Raw genomic sequence first — 6,000 nt, forward strand, 5'->3', positions numbered from 1 at the left:
AGGACATTGATGGCAATGCTATGTACAAGATAAAACTTGGGGAGGGACCCTAAAATGCACCAAGTTAGGGGAAATATTAATGAAATGAAAACACAATTATATGATGACTATGTTATAGAGCTAATGAAATCATGCTGTCAAATATTTAAGAACGTGGAAATATATATAACAGTAAGTTTAAAACTATGTATACTTTGATCTCCATTTTGTTAAAAATTTCATAGACATGAAGTGAAAATGAAGGGAAACTCAACACTATATCTCTGAGTTTTTAACATACAAAATATTTTATTTTATACTTTCTATATCCTTAAAATATGTTAAAAAAAGCATGTCCTTAGCCAGGCATGGTGGCACACACCTTTAATCCTAGCACTCAGGAGGCAGAGGTAGGAGGATCGCCGTGAATTCAAGGCCACCCTGAGACTCCATAGTGAATTCTAGGTCAGCCTGGGCTAGAGTGAGACCCTACCTCAAAAAAACAAAACAAAACAAAACAAAGCATGTCCTGTTAAAACTAGCACCATTCCCCCCACTTTGTTTAATGAACAAATCAACAGGTGGACTAAAATTTCTCCCTCTCTCTCTCTCTCTCTCTCTCTCTCTCTCTCTCTCTTTGTGTGTGTGTGTGTAATAAATGAATTTAGAACAAAAATATTTGGGCTGGAGAGATGTCTTAGTGGTTAAGTCACTTGTCTGTGAAGCTTAAGGACCCAGGTTCAATTCCCCAAAACCCATGTAAGTCAGATGCACATGGTGGCTCATGTGTCTTAGAGTTCATTTGCAATGGCTAGAGGACTGGCTGCACCCATTCTCTATCTCTCTCTGTCTATCTCTAATAAAAATATAAATAAATAAATAAATAAAATTTTGTAAAAAAAAAAAAAAAAAAAAAAACAAGTCTTCTCGCTGGGGATGGTGGCACACACCTTTACTCCCAGCACTTGGAGTCAGAGATAGAAGGACTGCTGTGAATGCGAAGCCAGACTGAGACTACATTGTGAATACCAGCTCCGCCTGGGCTAGAGCAAGACCCTACCTCAAAGAAAAAAAAAATAAAAAATAAAAACAAAATAATATATATTGTCTTCTCACGACCCTATAATGTGCATACGAAGTTGCTCAGGATGCACTAATTTTAATTCTCTCTCTCTCTCTCTCTCTCTCTCTCTCTCTCTCTCTCTCTCTCTCTCCCTCCCTCCCCCTCTCTATCTCTCTCTCTCACACACACACACCACTTCCTTTTTCAGTGTTCTTTGCTTTTGTGCAAGTTTCAGAAAATGTGAAATGTGACACCTCTCTCAAGGGAATTTATACTTCTCATTTGCGTGATTAATGCTCTTTGGTGCTGGCAGGTGAGCAAGTACTTTTTCTGGTATGGCTCTGTTTAGGCTCCTGAAATTACACCGGTAGAGGGCCGTCTAATCTGTGCAGTGCCTGGAAGGAGCAGCATTCTGGGAAACTGATCTGTCTGAGAAGTTAAAAGGAACTTTGCTGGGCCAATAGGAGTGACAAAAATTTGGAGGCAAGACTGAGTACAGGGAGGGATAAAGTCAGCAACTGTGGGTCTGGGGAGATGGCTCATTAGTTAAACATACTTCCTTGCAAAGCCTGAACACCTGGGTTGGAATTCCCCAGTACACACTTTAAGCCAGGTGCACAATGTGGTGCATGTGTCTAGAGTTTGTTTGTAGTGACCAGAGACCGTGGTGCACACGTCTCTCTCTCAAATAAATAAATAAATATATTTTAAAGTCAGCAACTTAGAGCTAGACATATTGCTCAGTGATTAGAGACACTTGCTTGCAAAGCCTGATGGCCTGAGTTTGATTCCCCCATAGTACCCACTTAAAGCCAGAAGCACAATGTGGCACATACATCTGGAGATCATTTGCAGTGGCAGGAGGCCCTGACATCATGTCTGTTCTCGCTCTATCTCCTTCTCTCTCCCTTTCTCAAATAAATAAGTAAATAGTAAAAGAAAAGAGTCAGCAACTATGTTTATTCCAGAGGATTTCCTTGGTAATATTGTATTTTTGTATGTTATTGTTTAAAAGAAAGAGAACTGGATCTTTAAGAAATTCTACTGGATGTGTAATGCACCTAAATCCATGCCTACCTCTCACCTCTTTTGAGAACCCCAAATCCTGCTACACTAGGGAAGGAGCTGTCCAATAAAGTCTGTTATCCTTTAACACAAAAACAGAAACTATAAAGGTTAAATATGCAAAATATTACATAAGTTAAAAATGAATGTTGGGGGCTGGAGAGATGGCTTAGCGGTTAAGCACTTGCCTGTGAAGCCTAAAGACCCCAGTTCAAGGCTGGATTCCCCAGGTCCCACGTTAGCCAGATGCACAAGGGGGCGCATGCGTCTGGAGTTCGGTTGCAGTGGCTGGAGGCCCTGGCGCACCCATTCTCTCTCTCTATCGGCCTCATTCTCTCTCTGTCTGTCCCTCTCAAATAAATAAAACAGAAAAAAAAATTAAAAATGAGTGTTGGGGCTGGAGAAATGGCTTAGCGGTTAAGGTGCTTGCCTTCAAAGCCAGAGGACCAGGTTCTATTCCCCAGGACCCATGTAAGCCAGATGCATGAGGTGGCACATGCATCTGGAGTTTGTTTGCAGTGGCTGAAGGCCCTGGTATACCCATTCTCTCCCTCCATCCCTCCCTCCCTCCCCCCCCCCTCAAGTAAATAATTAAAAAAACAAATTATATTTAAAAAATGAGTCTTGGACTGGAGAGATAGCTTAGCAGCTAAAGTGGTTGCTGACAAAGCCAAAGGACCCAAGTTTGATTCCCCGGTACCCACATAAAGCCAGTTGAACAAAGTGGCACATGCATCTGGAGTTCATTAGCTGTGGCTAGAGACCCTGGCATGCCCATTCTCTCCCTAATAAATAAATAAATAAATAAATAAAAGTTCTTTCAGAAATCTTCTCTTTATAGGAATTCCTTTTAACATATGGCACCGCTATTCCTTGAGTTGCACAAACACCTAGGCCCTTTCTTTCTTTCAAAAATAATAAAAAAAGAGTCTTTCCTTCCCCAGTCACATTCTTCAGAGCTTCCCTCTATTATGTCTGATGTATATTTTCCTATCTTTTTACTTTCCCTCTATATATACAATTGTATACATAGATGTATATTTATAAATGTATTGAATAAAAATCAACCTGTATTGTAGTATTCTGTAACATACTGCAAAAAACTGTTTCATGTTTATATTTTCTATATCAGTATACATTAGTTTACCTCCTTTTTTAGCTACTGAATATTGTTGCATAGGGTAAATGTTTCTGATTTTTTTAAACCAATACCCCATGATTGGATATTTAATTTAGTTCTAGTTATTCATATCTACAAGCCATGTTGCAGTAAACATGCTGTGTGTGTGTGTGTGTCTCATACAATCAATTTAAGGGAAATACCTTCCTTTTTTGTTGGTTGTTTTGTTTTTCGAGGTAGGGATTCACTCTAGCCCTCTAGCTCCGGCTGACCTGGAATTTACAATGTAGTCTCAGGGTGGCCTTGAACTCATGGCAATCGTCCTACCTCTGCCTCCCGAGTGCTTGGAACAAAGGCGTGCACCACCACACCCGGCTGGGAAATATCTTCTTTCCATCAGCTGTGCATTACCTAACCATTTGCAATTAGTTTCTCAGGCTCTGGAGAACAGTTTTTAATGACTATGCCAAATGTTCTGTAGCATCCCCAATGGTCTAAGGCATCCTTTCCAATTAAGTTGCATTCTACTACACACTGCATTTTAAATTGTATTATGCTTTAAGGACAAGGCATTGTCTTACATTATTGATATAGTGTTATGATGTTCTATCTTGGTATCAATGTCCTGAACTTGAATGAGCAATGCCTGAAGAGAGCTAGCTGCTGGTACACAGCTCCAAGTGCAGCCCAACACAGAGTAGCACAAACACACGATTGTCTCTCCTCCAATTACATCCCAAGGCTCTCCACCATCTGGCAGGAGGACCCAATCACAGATAAGGCATTTTGTTTACCACCTACTGGTTAGGAGGAAAGAAAGGGAGCATCTATATGAATATCTGAACTGACAAGACCCAGCTATATTCAGTTACCTTCCATCCTGTTTGTCTCTCCTAACCCAGTTGTTTTCTGGCTGTTTTCAGGCCATTTCCTTTATATTCCACTCGCAGGTGTTCTTGTTAGCCATTGCTTGCCACCCCCATCATTCATATTCTTTTTAGAAATCTCTGCCAGTATTCATGCGTGTTACCATGGCAGAACATGCTTAAGTCTTGGCATCAGAACACAATTTTCTATGCCTAGCCATTTGATCAAATCAGCAAATATTTCTGAGCCTCCATTTTTAAATTATTTATTTATTTAATAATTTGAGAGAGAGAATAGGCTCACCAGGGCCTCCAACCACTGCAAAGGAATTTCAGATGGATGTGCCACCTTGTGTATCTGGCTTACATGGATACCGGGGAACCAAACCTGGGTCCTTAGGCTCCACAGGCAAGCACCTCAAGTGCTAAGCCATCTCTCTATCTCCTGAGCCTCTATTTTAACATGCATAAAATGGGAACTGTACAGATCTGTTCTGGAAGGTTTCATAACATATTTTTCACAAGACTAATATGAAGAAAATGAAATGAGATAATATAAAGGAAAGTACATTGGGTACAAAAAAAGGTTCTCTAATTCTAGGATGCCAATTTATGAATTTTTCTTCCAGATACACCAGTTTCATTATATATTAGTTCAATTGGATTTCTGGATGCTACAATGTGAAAAGAGTATTTATTATCATGAAAATGCCAAGCAGTAGAGCAGGCCAGTGGAAAAAAGTATTTTGAGATGGGGAAATCCTTCTAGGCCTTCAAACACATATGTAGGAGATAATGGTATCACCAAGATAGAGTCCCCCAAGCAAAATTGTCAGAACAATCTCTGTTAGTCTTTACTCTCTCCAGGGGAGAGGAAGATTGGCTGGAAAGCAGCAAGATAGCACAGATTTCTGTAGATATGCCTGAGGCTCTGTCTTCCCTGGGGAGATGTGTTCTAGCAACTGTTTGGTGTATTTTTAAAGGTCAGAGAGGCTTTGGCTCTATAGGATGGAGTGGCTGTGACACCTGATTAATGTCTGTGCAGTACTTTCCAGAATGAAATTTAATCAGCAGAGTGATTGCAGCAAGCAGCTGCCTGGAGGAAAATGATCCTGTTCTAATGGTGGCTTGTTTGATGTGTTGGCATTGTAGTAGGGCACGTACATTATTAGTCCAGCCCAAGGGGGCCCCAAGTAGGACATGGGATCAACTAGGAAGGAAATGCTGCAAACAGCAGCAGCCCATCTATGGCTCTGCATAGGGTCATCACTGTCAGATTGTCAGTTCCTCCTACTCCAAGGACCTTTGCTGTCAGGCTCCCTCCCACCCCAGGGTCTTCCTTGTCAGTTTTATTGACCCCTTCATACCCTTATCAATCCCCTGAGTTCCCTCAGATCTGTCACTCTCTGTGCTCTCCCCACTCTGAGGCTTTAAGGCCTTCACTGACAGCTTCCTCCCAACACACTCACATATACACACATGTATATCTTCTGTCCTTACCCCCGCAGGTGTCCTCACAGCTTAAATGAAATGAAAAATGTCTTCTCCTCACAAAAATGATGGGAGTCTTCAGGTCTAATTAACCCTTCTTGCCCTGTTTTCCCATTAGAAGCAAAAGGGTTGTTATAGTGATTTGCAGAAATTCTGTATTCAGTATTATACTCTCTAACTTATAGGAAATGCAGCAGAGGCCTACGTGACTGACATCTACTGCCACTCAAATGACATCAGGGATTCTGCATGCAACCTGATTATGCTGGTTATTCCTCACAAGGATCTGTGGTATGTCATTTTTTCCCCCAGTAGCAAAGAGAGCATTGTTGAGCTGGCCACAATTTCTTGCTGGTTTTTGGTTCCCCTGTTTGAATTTTTCACCAAAACCCTCCAGAATGTCTCCCAGAGCCACT

This window comes from Jaculus jaculus, chromosome X (genome assembly GCF_020740685.1).
Source record: "Jaculus jaculus isolate mJacJac1 chromosome X, mJacJac1.mat.Y.cur, whole genome shotgun sequence".
Taxonomy (NCBI): domain Eukaryota; kingdom Metazoa; phylum Chordata; class Mammalia; order Rodentia; family Dipodidae; genus Jaculus; species Jaculus jaculus.